Source organism: Grampus griseus, assembly GCF_964374135.1.
Source record: "Grampus griseus genome assembly, chromosome: 10".
Classification (NCBI taxonomy): Eukaryota; Metazoa; Chordata; class Mammalia; order Artiodactyla; family Delphinidae; genus Grampus; species Grampus griseus.
This window is the reverse complement of record NC_139004.1, coordinates 82723411-82741509: the sequence shown is the minus strand read 5'-3', so window position 1 is coordinate 82741509 and position 18099 is coordinate 82723411.

The window sequence follows — 18099 nt, the reverse complement described above, 5'->3', positions numbered from 1 at the left end:
GATCACTTCATAATGTATTTAGACGTTGTACATGTGAAACTAATATAATACTGTATATCAATTATATTTTAGTCAATAACTCAGCCATTTTTCAGAAGCTTTCTAAACACCTGTGACTATACTATAGATTTAATCTAACCAAATGGAATAATATTTATATTTCTCCTTCCATTAGTAATTACAGTATATTGGACTATAGTTTTTCCAGCAGATTTATTAAGTGAGTTGAGAATACAGGGATTTTCACCAATCACAAATGATGGAAATGATCTTAAATACTCAATCATGGTTCCTTAACAGTGAAAGGTCCAACAGGAAAAAAGAAGTAGAAGACAAAGTGTTCTTTGGTTAGCTGATACTGGTTTCTCTTCTGAGGTCGACTCACATAAAGGGTGTGTCTAGTGTCTCATAACTACAGAAGAATGACATAGAGAATTGTACATTTAAAATAGCAATAAATGAAGAGAATGTCTAGATGGGGCTTGCTATATCAGACTCTTGAGACCAAAGAGCAGGTGTTTTTGAAATGGTTAGGTAAAAATCCGAGGATGAATTTTCAGACAGCCCTCCTCAAATTCTAGTGCTTTTCAATGCAGCAGCTGTTTGAGAGGAAGTAGCTTCTATCTCTACACATGTGAACTTCTCAGAGAGATTTTTTAAAAATACAGAGAGCTGTTATGTTGAGTTCACATAGATGGGATCATCACTTAGGAAAGCACGGCTTATACTTTAAAGAATAAAGATCATTCCTAACTATAGGAATGACAATTAAGTGCATAAGTAGGCTTATATAAATGAGAAAGGGCATTGATTTTAAGGACCCAAAAAGTTTTATATTATGGGGACTGCAAGCTCCGAGACCTAGCCAGGGAGATTGGAAAGCCCCACGGGCAGGAATCAGAAAGTTGGTCTCAGCTTTGGTATTGTCACTGGGTGGCCCTGAGAAAGTGAAGTAGCCTTTCTTTCAGGGCCCTGGTTTCCTGAATCCTTGTCACTGCTTGCTTTCCAAAAACCCCCAAAAGGACCACTGAGCACCCATCAGTGCATGGTACTGGATAAGAGCCCAGGGCTTTGGTGTCCAACAACTTTAGTTCAAACTCCGATTTGACCAAAGGGTAGCTGTGAGACCAAGGGCAGCCGCATAATTGATCTCTTTGCTTTTCGTTATTCTCATTTACAAAGAGGGCCATAACCCCTATTTTATTCTTACATAGAGTTAGGTGTTCAATAATTTAGTCTCCCTCTCCTTTGTCGGAAGGTAAACACTCTTGAAACGAGAACATTACTCATACACACTTGCTTATTTGTATGCCAGGCACTTATTACCTGCAACAACCCTATTAGAAAGTTTGTATCATTCCCATTTTACTGATCACAAAACAGGCTGGAGGGGATAAGAAACTTGCTCAAACAGTAAACAGAAGCCCAGAACTTCTACTGTATTCCATGTCAAACTTATTCCAGACTTCAACTTTCAGTCATGACCATTTAATGCCTTAATAACTATGTATGTAAGATTTTTGCATACATTACACATTTTACCTAAAAATGACACCATTAAAATAAAGTCTCCATTTTCCTTTCCTGATTTTAAATTGAAGCCGCTAGTTCAGTGGCACACAAAGCTGGTTCCCTAGAGAGTTAGAACAATTATAAGCCTCTAAGGAATCAATAAATGAAATTTGCCAAAGAGTAAAATATTACAAAGGTAGTTGCTATTAATTTTTAAATAATTGCTGGATCCTAGTTCCACCAGCAAGAAGCTCCCTATATATTCTGCCTAATTGGATGGGGCTGAACTTCAAAAACAGATTAAGTCTTTCTAGTTTTTCACCTCAAAGATAATTAGCTTGAAATACAGGAGATAATAAATTACAAACACTGTTACTTCAAGACATTTCCTCTCACTTGATCCTGTTTGCCTGATGTCTCCATGCATAAAAAGTAACATTCCATCTGTATGCAAGTCTCTCACAGTTTGTTCAGAAATGCCATTCTTATATTTTAGCCCTTAGATAGTAATTTCGAAGGTTTTATCTCCTCTCATTGGACAGCTATTCAGTGACTGCTTGGAATTTCATGAGTATAAACAGCAAATAAGGAAATGTGGTAAAACTGAGAAATATCACGAGGTCAAAGATGAAGTGAGGGGATTTTTCTTGATAAGCTTGAGAGAAATAGTGCAATTCTCCTCTCATCATGGAAGGACTAAAGTCCTTCTCCTGTGGCTTGGTGATGTCAGCCTGAACTCTCATTGGCCTAGAAGGAACCTCAAGAAGACATATTTGTCCGCCTGTGAGTTTCAAGCCAGATATTACCCAATATACCAGCACAGACATCTGGGCAGTTCTTGGAAAACTGAAATAAACATTTGTCAGCAAAACCCAAAGTGTGCCCAAAAGGACTACCTTTTGTTGTTGTTGTTGTTACTATCTCATTTCTAGCAAAATCTCTACTTTGAGGTCATGTCTAGGGACCCTGGATGAGGGTCAAGTCAACTTCTCTCTTGTGGCTTTGCCTGATGGGTCATGCATCATGCTCTCTCCTAACTGTTCACCCTGAGTTAACATTTATTTCAGCCGTCTAAAGAATTACTCCTAACATCACTCATGTATTTGATCCTAAGGATCACTGCCAATAACAAGATACTGAACAGAGTAATTTTCTCAATTTGACATTCCTGTTGGATTTACCAGCCACACACTGATAAAAGTGTGGGTATTTGGGTGCTACAGTGAACAAGAAGGGGAAAAAGTAGAATACATTTGCCTTGGAAAAATTATCCACCCTTTTCCCTATCATAGACTCTGGCTGCCTATCTTTTAATAAAACATTTCTAAACCTGACCAAACTGCTGGAAAGAAATTTGTAATAAAATCTTTCCTTTTGTATTTTTTCCCATTTTTTACCTCCTTATTATGAAAAAAAGTGTATTAGGGTCTGAACATCTCATCAGTTCTGGGAACTGTAGCTGTAGGCAGTTCACAAAATGCAAATTGGTAACTTGTTGGATTCCTTATTCTCAAGTATCACACACCCACAATTTTAAAATTTGCATACAATTTGCATACTTTTGCTCAAATGTTATACATGTGTACTGGGCTGGGGGGGTGGGATTGGTTGGTAGTGATGGAAGGATTGTTTTAATATGGTTTGAAGATTAATTTGGGGTTGCTTATGCAATAGGCAAAAAATTAAAACATAGCAAAATGCTGTATTATTCTGAAATAGTATCTTACATGTCCTTCTTTTAATCACTGGTATTTATATTCTACCTTCCAAACTTCATTTTGGGGCTGTATTGAGTGGACTATCTCCCTGAATGGATCAGATAAGGGAATAATTGCTTAACTGCCTATTTGAAGTGTTAGTGTAGAAAAAAACTTGATCATGGTCAAATTGCTCTGTGCAAATCATGGTGGTAACTCTAAATAAGTCAATTTTTCCCTCCTGTGTCAGAGATCTAACAAGACAGGTAGGAGCCACGAGGACGTGCACAACTCTCTCTTAACACAAGGTATGTTTTTTTCTTGGCGAGGATTTTTCTATAGGATGGCGGACAATCATCTTGATATCTGCACTACCTCCTATGTGAGATAGGCCTTGAAGACTGCTAAAATAATAAACACACACATTTCCAAACAAGCTTTGGCATTAGCTGTCCTAAAGACCCTAGAGTGTTTACCCTGACTTATGTCCTAGTAAGTGGGCCTGTAGTTACTACAATATCTCTGATAAATTCCAAGTGATTATGGAGGATCTCAGGACATGGATGTGTTCTCCCACGGTCTCTGTTCCTTGTCTTTGAACTCATGACACCTCAGCAGTTTCTATTTTGATCATCATGTCAGCAAAATTTGCTAGAAATTGGTGATTGGTTCTGCTAATTTTTCTTTGGCAAACCCTCAAAAGGAGAAGAATCTACCCTAGTAAAAGAACTTCAAAAATATTAGGACTACGGGCTTCCCTGGTGGCGCAGTGGTTGAGAGTCCGCCTGCCGATGCAGGGGACACGGGTTCGTGCCCCGGTCCGGGAAGATCCCACGTGCCGCGGAGCGGCTGGGCCCGTGAGCCATGGCTGCTGAGCCTGTGCGTCCGGAGCCTGTGCTCCGCAACGGGAGAGGCCACAGCAGTGAGAGGCCCGCGTGTCGCAAAAAAAAAAAAAAAAAAAAAAATTAGGACTGGGCTAATCACCTTGAGGGGATTGGGCCCGGTCAACTCAGATTTTGGATGGAAACAAATCTCAGTGTTTAGGAAGTATTTTTTATTTTTCTTTCAGTTAGGTTCTATCTTGATTTCCCCTCCCTGGACCTTGACAGAGGAATACAACTTATTCCATTCAATAGCCGCTCAGCCCACGATTACTGGCTGACTGAGCTTTCAGTAGAGTAGCCTATTTACTCTGGGGAATACAAGATAATGATCTTCAAAGGGATTCCATGGAGATGGAAAAAGAAAAACGTTATACTCAGAAACAGAGACAATTATGTTTATATAAGTATTTTTGGAGATCAATGTATTCTGGGCAGCCAAAAAACCCTTCATAGAGCACAAGGAATTCAGCTTTGAAAGCTAAATAGAATTTAGATAGGCATTTTCTCTATTTTAACATTTGGCTGGTTACACAGTAATTTATCTGGTTACACCATAATTTACCGGGATACATGTTCCTCTCTCCTCCTGGAAAAGTGAGCCTCAAACTTTGTGAGTATTAGAATCATCTGGGAAAGCTATTAGAAGTATAGTTTTGGGCACAGCTCAGAGACTTTCCTTGAGTTATGCCCTCTAAGAAGATAGTCAGGAATCGTAAATAGTAGCAATATCTCCTCCTACAAAAAGTTAGAAATGGTAATTTATCTCCAACTGCAACAAATGGATTGGAAGTCTGTTATTCAGATAAAGATTCTGACTCTGGGTTGTTCATCTTGGGTAGCTGGTTCAAGGCTGGGCAGGGACCTCTGGATGGGTTGTTGCTCAGAGGGAGAGGAGATGTGAACATCTGGATCAGGGAGAGAAAGGCAGAGGCCGAGGGAATCTGGTGGGATGCATTTATATTGGGATGTGTGAATACTCCATTCTCTGTGTGAGTCCTGACTCTGCCACTTCCTAGCCATGAGACCCTGTGCAAGCTCCTCAGCTTTTCTGGATGGCAGTTCCCTAGATAACTGGATTTCAGTGCTGCTTATCTGAGATTAGTATTCATATGAGCAACATTTCCTCAAAAGGGTTGTTGTGTATGGTAAATAATTTAACATCTAGGGGCGGAAGATCTAAAGAGACATTTTTCCACAGAAGACATACAGATGGCCAAAAGGCACATGAAAAGATGCTCAACATCACTAATTATTACAGAAATGCAAACTAAAACTACAATGAGGTATCACCTCACACTTTTAGAATGGCCATCATCAAAAAATCTACAAACAATAAATGCTGAAGAGGGTGTGGAGAAAAAGGAACCCTCCTACACTGCTGGTGGGAATGTAAATTGGTACAGTCACTATGGAGAACAGTATGGAGGTTCCTTAAAAAACTAAAAATAGAACTACCATGTGACCCAGCAATCCCACTACTGGGCATATGCCTGGAGAAAACTATAATTCTAAAGGATACATGCACTCCAATGTTCACTGCAGCACTATTTACAATAACCAGGACATGGAAGCAACCTAAATGTCGACTGACAGAGGAATGGATAAAGAAGATGTGGTACATATATACAATGGAATATTACTCAGCCATAAAAAAGAATGAAATAATGCCATTTGCAGTGACATGGATGGACCTAGAGATTGTCATATAAGTGAAGTCAGACAAAGACGTATATCATATGATATTGCTTATATATGGAATCTAAAAAAAATGGTACAAATGAACTTATTTACAAAACAGAAATTGAGTCAGATGTAGAAAACAAACTTATGGTTACCAAGGGGGAATCAGGAGACGGATAAATTGGGAGATTGCGATTGACACACACACACTACTACATATAAAATAGATAACTAATAAGAACCTACTGTATAGCACAGGGAACTCTATTCAGTATTCTCTAATGACCTATGTGGGTATAGAATCTAAAAAAGAGTGGATATATGTGCATGTATAACTGACTCACTGACTCACTTTGCTGTACAGCAGAAACTAACACAACACTGTAAATCAACCATACTCTAATAAAAAATTAATTAAAAAACAACATCTAGGAAGCTTAGTGGAATGCAAGTCAAATAATTTGTTTATTTAGTTTCTTTTTAAATTTTCAAATATTCCACATATTTTTATATTTCATTGTATCATTAAAAATGTTTATATGACATGCCAGAGATGTACTGCATTTTAATAGCTTAAAAAATATTTATTTTAATGGGAAAAAGTGAGTGCAATTTCTTGTTGATAGAATGTTCAGGAGCATCCCCGAGCTCTACCCACTAGCTGCTGGAGCACTCACTCCAGTTGTGACAACCAAAAATATCACCATGTACCTCCTGGGGGTCAAATCATGCCCAGCTTAAAACCACTGTTCCAGACTGACACAGAGCATAAGGGAAAACCCCTAGCACAATGTGCAGCATGTAATGAACATTAAACAAACACTGGCGCCATTGCTTACAACCATCTTGGATGCTGAATCACTGCAGATGAATTCGAGGAAGCTCCGCACGAACATTCCAAATGAAAATAGTTGTATGGTAGCTCTGCAAGCCTTCTTATAAGGTTAGTTAATTATTTTCTCCTTCAGAATGGTTATCTGAATATGGTCATAAGAAAAAATATAATTTGATTTTGAGCATCCCCAGTGGATGTCTAGCCCTTAATTAAAAAAAATGTTACGTGTTGTAATTTATCGGTGTGATACTTATTTAAGTCAGTGGGGAGTCAATGAATAAATCCATACACAAGACTTGAAAATGTAACCTCAGATGTGATTCACTTGTTCTATTCGTGAGAATTATAATTGATTGCCTGCTTGTGGACACTTTTTTCTCCTCCCTTCCTTTTAAAAATGTAAAGCCACACACACTTTGCCAAAGGAATTCACGGTGTCAAGAAAAGCAAACAGAAAAATGAAATAGAAAACATTAGTGTCCTCAACATAATTTTCACTTCCTTCTTTAAACATATGGCCACTCCAGTAGCTTCAACCAAACGTGAGTTTCCCTGGGGTTGGGGGAAACTGACAACCAGGATGTGCTTTGAAGTACAAGTAGGTGTGATTTTGCTCTCCTCCATCAGAAAAAAATGAGGATTATTATCCCCACAGAAGCACACACACAGATCTCAGAGAGAATTCTACCTTGCATGTAGGGTTCAAAATAATGAATTGGGAACTCTAGTAAGACAGGTAAAATGAAAGAAATACGCAATAGGGAATCTAGCCTGAATTCTGCCCAAATTCTACCCCAACAGCAGCTACTTCTATATCAACAACAATATCAACAGCAACTGTGACGACAACAACTACTACTGTCCCACTACTGCTGGAAAAAAAACTATTGAGAAGCCACTATAGTCCATGGTCTTGAAATAATCCTATGAGTTAAATACTGGAACTCCATTTTCCAAAACTGAGTCTTAGACTTCGACTAATGCGCTCACAGAATGCTATTAACCAGGGTTCCAGGGAATCCAATCAAGGTGTGAACCTGGATCTCCAGTTCAATGAGGTACTGCTACACACCGTGGAGGAATGACGTCACCTTCCTGAGACTTGGTCATCTTGTTTACAGAACACAGAGGATGGATTAGACGATGTGTAAGCAAATTCCTCTATTTTTTCTCAGACTAAGTTTATCACCCTACCATGTGAGCCCAGAGAGCACGGCATTACACAGTGACACACGTTCAAATGTGTCCCCTGGAGCTCCCATGGGGACAGCTGGCTAGAACTGTGACTTAGGTGATAACAAAATTTGTCCTCTCCTGGCCAAGAGGATGACATTGAGATGAGAATCCCCAGCGTCCACACCAAGGCTGGCCACAGAACAGGCCATTTTTATTTGAACTTTGGTATTAAATATGATGACTATGGCTTCCCTGGTGGCGCAGTGGTTAAGAATCCGCCTGCCAAGGCAGGGGACACGGGTTCAAGCCCTGGTCGAGGAAGATCCCACATGCCACGGAGCAACTAAGCCCGTATGCCACAACTACTGAGCCTGCGCTTTAGAGCCTGCGAACCACAACTTCTGAGCCCATGTGCCACTACTACTGAGCCTGTGTGCCTAGAGCCCGTGCTCCGCAACAAGAGAAGTCACCACAATGAGAAGCCCGTACACCACAATGAAGAGTAGCCCCTGCTCGCCGCAACTAGAAAAAGCCCACATGCAGCAACAAAGATGCAGCACAGCCAAAAACAAATAAATAAATAAAATAAATCTATTAAAAAAAAATGATGACTACGGAAACCCTGTAAGTTAGACATCCTTCAAAAACATGTTACCTCAAGAAGAAAGCCTGAGGGAGGATTAGTGAGTAGCAAGAACAGGTTAAGGTCTTTTTGTAAATAACAGAATTGGGAAGGACAGCAATGTTCCTAGCAATGTTTATAGAAGCAACATTTTGGATACCACTTAAGCGCCCATCAGGAGTGGGCTGGTTAAATTACGAATCCTCCCTACAGCACAATACTGTGCTGCCATTAAAAATGATGTCTAGTTCTACATTTGACACAGAATGGCACTCATTTTACATAAATGACAAGATAAATTATCATAATAATCCCATTTACGAAAGAAAATTCCTCATTTTGAACTCTATAGGAACAAGGAAAAATTAAGAAAGATATATACAAAACTATAAATCCCAGGTACCTCTTGGCAGTGAGATTACACTTGATCTGTATGTTTTCTGTATAAAGTTTAAATAATAAGCAGAAGAAATGATATAAAGCTATTTCTAATTAGGGGGAAATCTAGATGTAGGAGGCTACAATTATATTCTAGAGCCAATTTCCCATCTCGAGTCAACTTTGCAAATTGTAGATTTAATTTACATTCTGTATTAGAAAATCAGGCCTCTTCCTTTTTTTTAAAATTTATTTATTTTATTTACTTATTTTTGGCTGCGTTGGGTCTTTGTTGCTGCGTGCAGGCTTTCTCTAGTTGCAGCGAGCAGAGGCTACTCTTCGATGCGGTGCGCAGGCTTCTCATTGCAGTGGCTTCCCTTATTGTGGAGCATGGGCTCTAGGTGTGGGGACTTCAGTAGTTGTGGCTTGTGGGCTCTAGAGTGCAGGCTCAGTAGTTGTGGCACATGGGCTTAGTTGCTCCGCAGCATGTGGGATCTTCCCAGACCAGGGCTCGAACCCCTATCCCCAGCATTGGCAGGCGGATTCTTTTTTTTTTTTTTTTTTTTTTTCCGCGGGCCTCTCATTGTTGTGGCCTCTCCCGTTGCGGAGCACAGGCTCTGGACGTGCAGACTCAGCGGCCACGGCTCACGGGCCTAGTCGCTCTATGGCATGTAGGATTTTCCAGGACTGGGGCACGAACCCGTGTCCCCTGCATCGGCAGGCGGACTCTCAACCACTGTGCCACCAGGGAAGCCCCAGGTGGATTCTTAACCACTGCACCACCAGGGAAGCCCAGGCCTCTTCTTAAAATTTCAGATCCCCTATCTGATCAGCCATGTTATTTGTTAGCTTTGACTCAGAACAGCTGGTAGCTTCTCCTTGAAATTAAATCCCCCTAGAAGGAGATGTACTGGGAAGCTGGCAGGTGCAAAAGGATGCCATGTACGTTATGACAGCATCTCATGTGAACATCATTACGATAGATAAATGCTAAGCTTCAAAGGCAACTGCTGTGAAGGAAACAAAGCTTGTTCGGATACGTACATTATAAGGTGTGAGGTAAGAAAAGCACTTTTTTTTTTTTAAAGGACATAAGGGAACACATAGAGAGATGCAGTCAGTTCCTTTTTAGCAACAGTTTTATATAATTTTCAAATAAGTCCTTCCAATCTCTAGCCTTGCCTCTCAGACCCAATTTGGTTGGCTGGTCTATTTACATCCATCAATTTTCTCTTTGACGGCGGTGCATTTTGGGCTCAGCTTTTCCTAGAGGCCTAGAGGCATTTTAATAGGATGAGTCAACAAGTGAACTTAATTGACCCTGTTGAGCCTTCCTTTAGGCAAGGATGGTGAGGTGCTGATGGCTCAGTCCTCTTCTGAAAATGCATAACTTTGGAAAAAAGCATTTTCACCTCATTTTCTTTGCGGAAGGGATAGGCACCTATCTATTATTCAACACAGGGTGACCACGAGATTACAAGCACCCTCACTTTAGAAGACATGTTTCCCCAACCCTACTGGTATTAATTCTGGAACACTACTTGGTGATTTATAGCAGCTATTCTCTGAAGAGGTTGAACGGCTTTCAAATACCTTCTCACAGTTTCTCCCCACCTCAACCCTGAGAAAATCCTGGTGATGTGAGGGCAAGAAGGCAAACACGTATATACCAGAGGATTAAGCACTAGTCCAAGGCCAACATCAAACTCAGACCGAACAGTACAGCAAGACATTTTTTTCACGTGCCGCCCAATTCCAATTCTGCCTGCCAGGGTTTGCCCTCTCCACCATAGTTCGCCAAGACTCAATGAATAACTTGGTGTGTCCCGAACACGTTCCTCAAACCCATGCCCGGTGCTGAGGACGTTATCCTGTCCCCACCTTCCTTCCAACAACACAGAAGAAAGTGACTCCATCACTTTCGTATTCCTTGACCCATCTCTGGGTGTAAACCCACGCTCCTGGCATTAGTACCACAACGCATCCCTCTCCTACTCTCCTTCTGACATCTCCTCCCTTCTCAAAATGCTAACATCTCCTGCTCATCATTCTTAGCTGACAACCCTGCTGTTTCTTTCTTTGAGAAGATTAAAGCAATAACAAGAGAACTTCCACAAAGTCCCACTGCAACACGGACTCACCTTCCTCGTCTTCCTTCTCGTCGCTGTAGGTAAACTGACCGCGCTCCTCTGGAAAGGCAACACCTTCCCTCTTGCACAACAGCCGATCCTCGCCCTCCGGCTTGAAAACACCACCCGCGCAACTCACCTCTCTCCCTCTTACGTCATCAGTGCGCGCCAATCTAGAGATTGCTCCCAGCTGTGTAAAACTACGGGCGTCTCTCCCACCTTAAAACAGTCTCCCTTGATCCCATTGCTTCTTCCCCCGGAGCTTCACTTTTCTGCTCTCCTTGAAGCAAACCTCCTCTAAGCATTGTTTATGCTAATACTCTTCACTTTCCCTCTGAACCAGTTCAATCAGTTTTTTCAGGCTTTCACACAGATCACTGCACGGAAAGCGCTCTCAGTGATGTCTCCCACGAATTCCTTGTCACCTCTTCTCATAACCTCCTCTCTAGTCTTGCTTTTCCCATCTTTGCCTCCCATACAGTATATATGGTTTTTTTGGCTTTTTTTTTTTTTTTTTTTTTGTGGTACGCGGGCCTCTCACTGTTGTGGCCTCTCCCGTTGCGGAGCACAGGCTCTGGACGCGCAGGCTCAGCGGCCATGGCTCACGGGCCCAGCCGCTCTGCGGCACGTGGGATCTTCCCGGACCGGGGCACGAACCCGTGTCCCCTGCATCGGCAGGCGGACTCTCAACCACTGCGCCACCAGGGAAGCCCTCCCATACAGTATTTTAAACTCAGCAACAAGACATAAGTCAAATCATGTCACACCTCTGCTCAAAACTTGTTCATGTCTTCTGTCGACGAAAATAATCAATACACGATCAATAATAAGAATAGCAAAGAGTTTTATTCGAGCCAAACTGAGGACGAGGCTGGAAGCCTGCTTTCCAGATTACTCTGAGAAACTGTTCTGGAGAAGCATGGTTTCCAGCACAGTTTTATATCTTGTCATAACAAAGAACATTAAAAAGTCAGGGTTACATTTTTTCAAGGTTAAAAACAAAAACAACAAAAAACCCCAGAAGAACAGACCAGCACGTACACAGAGAGTCAGTATGGCCTCGGCGCCTGGCAAGGGAGTCTTATCATCAAAGGAGGACCAGCATTGGCATCCCAGGAAGAGGGGCATTTAATCTTTTTTTTTAATGGGGACATGCTTTACTTTTGGTCAATGTGTCCTTTTCTCTAATAATTAAAGCAGATGTACAATGTATTTTTTTTTTTTTTTTTTTTGGTGGTACGCGGGCTTCTCACTGCCGTGGCCTCTCCCGCTGTGAGCATAGGCTCCGGACGCGCAGGCCCAGCGGCCATGGCCCACGGGCCCAGCCGCTCCACGGCACACGGGATCCTCTCGGACCGGGGCACAAACTCGCGTCCCCTGCATCGGCAGGCAGACTCCCAACCACTGCGCCACCAGGGAAGCCCCAGGTGGATTCTTAACCACTGCACCACCAGGGAAGCCCAGGCCTCTCCTTCTTAAAATTTCAGATCCCCTATCTGATCAGCCATGTTATTTGTTAGCTTTGACTCAGAACAGCTGGTAGCTTCTCCTTGAAATTAAATCCCCCTAGAAGGAGATGTACTGGGAAGCTGGCAGGTGCAAAAGGATGCCATGTACGTTATGACAGCATCTCATGTGAACATCATTACGATAGATAAATGCTAAGCTTCAAAGGCAACTGCTGTGAAGGAAACAAAGCTTGTTCGGATACGTACATTATAAGGTGTGAGGTAAGAAAAGCACTTTTTTTTTTTTTAAAGGACATAAGGGAACACATAGAGAGATGCAGTCAGTTCCTTTTTAGCAACAGTTTTATATAATTTTCAAATAAGTCCTTCCAATCTCTAGCCTTGCCTCTCAGACCCAATTTGGTTGGCTGGTCTATTTACATCCATCAATTTTCTCTTTGACGGCGGTGCATTTTGGGCTCAGCTTTTCCTAGAGGCCTAGAGGCATTTTAATAGGATGAGTCAACAAGTGAACTTAATTGACCCTGTTGAGCCTTCCTTTAGGCAAGGATGGTGAGGTGCTGATGGCTCAGTCCTCTTCTGAAAATGCATAACTTTGGAAAAAAGCATTTTCACCTCATTTTCTTTGCGGAAGGGATAGGCACCTATCTATTATTCAACACAGGGTGACCACGAGATTACAAGCACCCTCACTTTAGAAGACATGTTTCCCCAACCCCACTGGTATTAATTCTGGAACACTACTTGGTGATTCATAGCAGCTGTTCTCTGAAGAGGTTGAACGGCTTTCAAATACCTTCTCACAGTTTCTCCCCACCTCCAACCCTGAGAAAATCCTGGTGATGTGAGGGCAAGAAGGCAAACACGTATATACCAGAGGATTAAGCACTAGTCCAAGGCCAACATCAAACTCAGACCGAACAGTACAGCCAGACATTTTTTTTCACGTGCCTCCCAATTCCAATTCTGCCTGCCAGGGTTTGCCCTCTCCACCACAGTTCGCCAAGACTCAATGAATAACTTGGTGTGTCCCGAACACGTTCCTCAAACCCATGCCCGGTGCTGAGGACGTTATCCTGTCCCCACCTTCCTTCCAACAACACAGAAGAAAGTGACTCCATCACTTTCGTACTCCTTGACCCATCTCTGGGTGTAAACCCACGCTCCTGGCATTAGTACCACAACGCATCCCTCTCCTACTCTCCTTCTGACATCTCCTCCCTTCTCAAAATGCTAACATCTCCTGCTCATCATTCTTAGCTGACAACCCTGCTGTTTCTTTCTTTGAGAAGATTAAAGCAATAACAAGAGAACTTCCACAAAGTCCCACTGCAACACGGACTCACCTTCCTCGTCTTCCTTCTCGTCGCTGTAGGTAAACTGACCGCGCTCCTCTGGAAAGGCAACACCTTCCCTCTTGCACAACAGCCGATCCTCGCCCTCCGGCTTGAAAACACCACCCGCGCAACTCACCTCTCTCTCCCTTTTACGTCATCAGCGCGCGCCAATCTAGAGATTGCTCCCAGCTGTGTAAAACTACGGGCGTCTCTCCCACCTTGAAACAGTCTCCCTTGATCCCATTGCTTCTTCCCCCGGAGCTTCACTTTTCTGCTCTCCTTGAAGCAAACCTCCTCTAAGCATTGTTTATGCTAATACTCTTCACTTTCCCTCTGAACCAGTTCAATCAGTTTTTTCAGGCTTTCACACAGATCACTGCACGGAAAGCGCTCTCAGTGATGTCTCCCACGAATTCCTTGTCACCTCTTCTCATAACCTCCTCTCTAGTCTTGCTTTTCCCATCTTTGCCTCCCATACAGTATATATGGTTTTTTTGGCTTTTTTTTTTTTTTTTTTTTTTGTGGTACGCGGGCCTCTCACTGTTGTGGCCTCTCCCGTTGCGGAGCACAGGCTCCGGACGCGCAGGGTCAGCGGCCATGGCTCACGGGCCCAGCCGCTCCGCGGCACGTGGGATCCTCCCGGACCGGGGCACGAACCCGCGTCCCCTGAATCGGCAGGCGGACTCGCAACCACTGCGTCACCAGGGAAGCCCCGTACAATGTATGTTTGATAGGCCACAAACAGGCTCTTTGAGTTAGCATAAAATTCATGTTAACTCATGTGTAAGCCAGAATGACTTCCCCATATCACAATATGTGAAAATTTCTTTTATCACTTCTCAGTGTATGAAGTACATATAATTTTATACAAGATTCTATGTGATATTCTCCCTGTCCCCCATTAACTCTTTTTTTTAAAAAATATTTATTTATTTATTATTTATTTATTTAATTTATTTTTGGTTGCTTCGGGTCTTAGCTGTGGCATGAGGGATCTTTGTTGAGGCATGTGGGACCTGTCGTTGCGGCACGCAGGCTCTTTGCTGTGGTGTCAGGGCTTCTCTTCCTAGTTGTGGCGCACAGGCTCCAGGGTACGCGAGCTCAGTAGTTGTGGCACGTGGGCTTAGTTGCCCCGTGGCATTTGGGATCTTAGTTCCCTGACCAGGGATTGAACCAGCGTCCCCTGCATTGTAAGGTGGATTCTTTACCACTGGACCACCAGGGAAGTCCCCACCCCCCCATTAACTCTTAGCCCTCATCCCCTCCCCCTCTTCCTCTTGCTCACTCTGCCTCAGCCAAGTCATCTCCTTGGTACTCCTTCAGTAAGTCAGGCACACACCCACCTCAGGGCCTTTGCACTGGCTCTCCTGGCTCTGATCTGTTTTTTCCTTAGATGCATGCTGGAATACTTCCTCAAATCCTCCATGTGCCTGCTCACATGTTACTCCCTCACTGAGGTCACCATGTCTATTATCTCCACTCCTGGGATTCCCCCTCTACCGTCGCCACCCCCATTTAAGGTTTGATGTTTTCCCATATGACTTATCACATTTCATTATACTATATAATTTACTGTTTACTGCCTGTCTCCTCCACTAGAATGAAAGCTCACTGAAGGAAGTGATATTTGTATTTCCAGCTTCTAGGACAGTTCTTAGCACAGTACATGCTCAGTAAATAGATCTTGAATGAAGGAACTAGTGGCCAAATGACCAACAGTACTCTATGGAACTGGGTCTCAAAGTACTTATAAAAACCGCACATTCTATGACTCTACACGTGATTACTAAGCTATGGTCTCTGGAGGTGGGCCCTGAGAATCTGGTTGATTCTTATGCACAGTGATTCCTTCTAAGTGATGCTTCCAAGAAGGTTAAGAAGCCAGAGTTACAGGATTCTGAATGGCTATTTCGTAGCAAACCAAGAAGAGGTTGGCCACTCAAATGGCTTGACTGGGCCAATGATTTCAAACCAGGTGCACGTTTTGCCCCCTAGGAGACATTTGGCAATGTCTGGTGACATTTTTAGTTGTCCAAACTGAGGCAGTTGGGGGGGGGGGTGGTGGTGGGAGAAGTGTGCTACTGGCCTCTAGTGAGTAGAAGGTCTAAGAGCGGACCAATGAACTAGGGTTGACCAATGAACATCTTGTTCTCCTGAGCACAGTGACTGAAACTAAGCCAACAGAAATTCTGGAATTTCTCTATTGGAAAATTGACTCTTGCCTTCTGCTGGCTTGAGGCTGGGAGCATGTGACACTGCAGCTGCCAGCTGTCTTCACAAAGCTGCCTGATAGGAAAGCAGAACTGAGAAACAGAGAGAAACTTACTCCTGATGACTTGTAACCGATTAAGTCCTGCCTCAAATTTCCTTGAAGCTAAAATAACGAGGTAGATTTACATTGCAGTGATCAATGGAGAGGATGCGCTAAATTGGATCGAAGAGCCAATATAACCAATAATGATCACAGGCAAGTTGAGCCTTTGCCACCAAAGAAACGGCGACTGTGAATCAAGTTTGAGGCATAAGTTGGGGATTAGGAGGCATCCCAGGACTCTTCTCTTTGGTGAAGGTTAAATTGGAAACAGGAGGGGCCCTTGTAGCATTTGCAGAAATTAAAGTTCAGGTGGGGGAAGCCGACTCTGGCCTATTGGAAGAAGAGAGAGAGAGGAGAAGAAATGCAACAGTAAATTAGTATTTAAATGTGTGGCAGCCCAACTGGCTTTGCTGGTAAGGTATCAGGTACTAAAAACATGCTATGATGTAGCCAGTATGGAAAGAGGGTTTACTGTCCCTAGGAGAAGACAGTCATAACTCAGAGCTAGTAAGAAAAATGATAGGACTGGGGCCCCGAGGAGATTTTCTTAGAACGCCTGCACACATTCTACCTAACTTAATTTAAGGGATGTCATGAGTCAGAACAGATGCCCATCAAGTCTGTCATGCTTGTCATAACATGGCATTTGAATAGAAGACATCCCATCCCAGGAGATATTCCTGCTAAGGAACTGTGTTATTTAATGGGGTGTAAAGACACCTTTTAAACTTCAGGGCCTGTTTGTATGAAATCTGCATTTGAAAAAGCAACATTTGCCTAAGCTCCACTTAAGGGGAAACAAGCTTTCTCCCTGCTAGGATTTGGAGGACAGGCTCCACAGCTGTAATTAGCTCAAGATGGCAAGGGAGCAAAGCACAGAAAGGAATGGGGACTTTGATTTTGGAACGACAGAGATGGCTTTTGAAAAGCTACCATCTGCGATTCGGAGTTACTTCCAAAATAACCCTGTGGTTATTAATGACAATGTTTGTATTACCCGGTATCACCCCTCAGGATGAGGTGATTGGATCAGAGGTGAACACCTGGCCCGATTTTGGCCATCAGATTCTCCTGGGATTTGGCAATGAGCTACAGAGGCATTCTAATCTATTTATGGTTGTTGGTTCTTGAACTTGGGACATGCGCATTTCAAGAGATATAGGTTGACGGCAGCTTCAGTCCCACATTTCCGTGTAGCTGGGAGGAAGGAAGAGAATTGGCTTTGAAACCTTTGGAGGAAGCCCTAGAAAAAGCAGAAAGGGATCTAGAGAGAGAGAGGGATCCAGGGCCCTTAGAAACTGTAGTCTCTGATTTCCAGACACATGGTAGATTCCTTCCCAGGTTAGTGATTTCAAGACTAGTCAGTGTTAAGGAAAAAGAGCATGTCTAATTATCAAAGCCATTTTATATTTTCATTTCTCATTTCCAAAACCAAACTCTTCTCTTTGCATTCCTACTGGCATAAAATTGATAGAATAATAACATTGCTGGAGCTACCCATGCAGAGAATTATGGAGGCATCTTAATCTTACCCATCTTTAAATACTTTCCTTCTTCTAGTCTAGACCTTTTCAAAGGATAGTCACTCACTCAGGATGTATTTTTTTGACTTGAGATGTAGAGAAATCAACAAAAGTTGTGCCTACGTAAGAAATATTGTCAAAGCAGCACAGTTGGATTCATCTTACGTAATTCATAGAGAAGGATGTCCACGCACCGAAAGGTAGACAGTGATTGCAGACACAAAAAGGCTAGCTTGGTATGTCAATCATGGACCCAAGTATTGCTGATTCCTAGATATCTGCACTCATCTTGATGTTACTCCCTCAGATACTTGGCAGTATCTGAGGGAGTCATTATTCTTATGGACATGTTTCTCCAAGTTTATTTGGCAGTTAAGTAGCAAGAAAAAGTTACATGTTTTACATCAGGAAAAATTTATGAATAAAATGAAACCTCTCGTTAGTGAATCTCCTTTCTAAATGCTATGTTGCCACAAATCATGACAGCACATCATCTGGACCCTACACTCATATTTCTGCTTCCCTTGCTTTCTTTTCTGACCT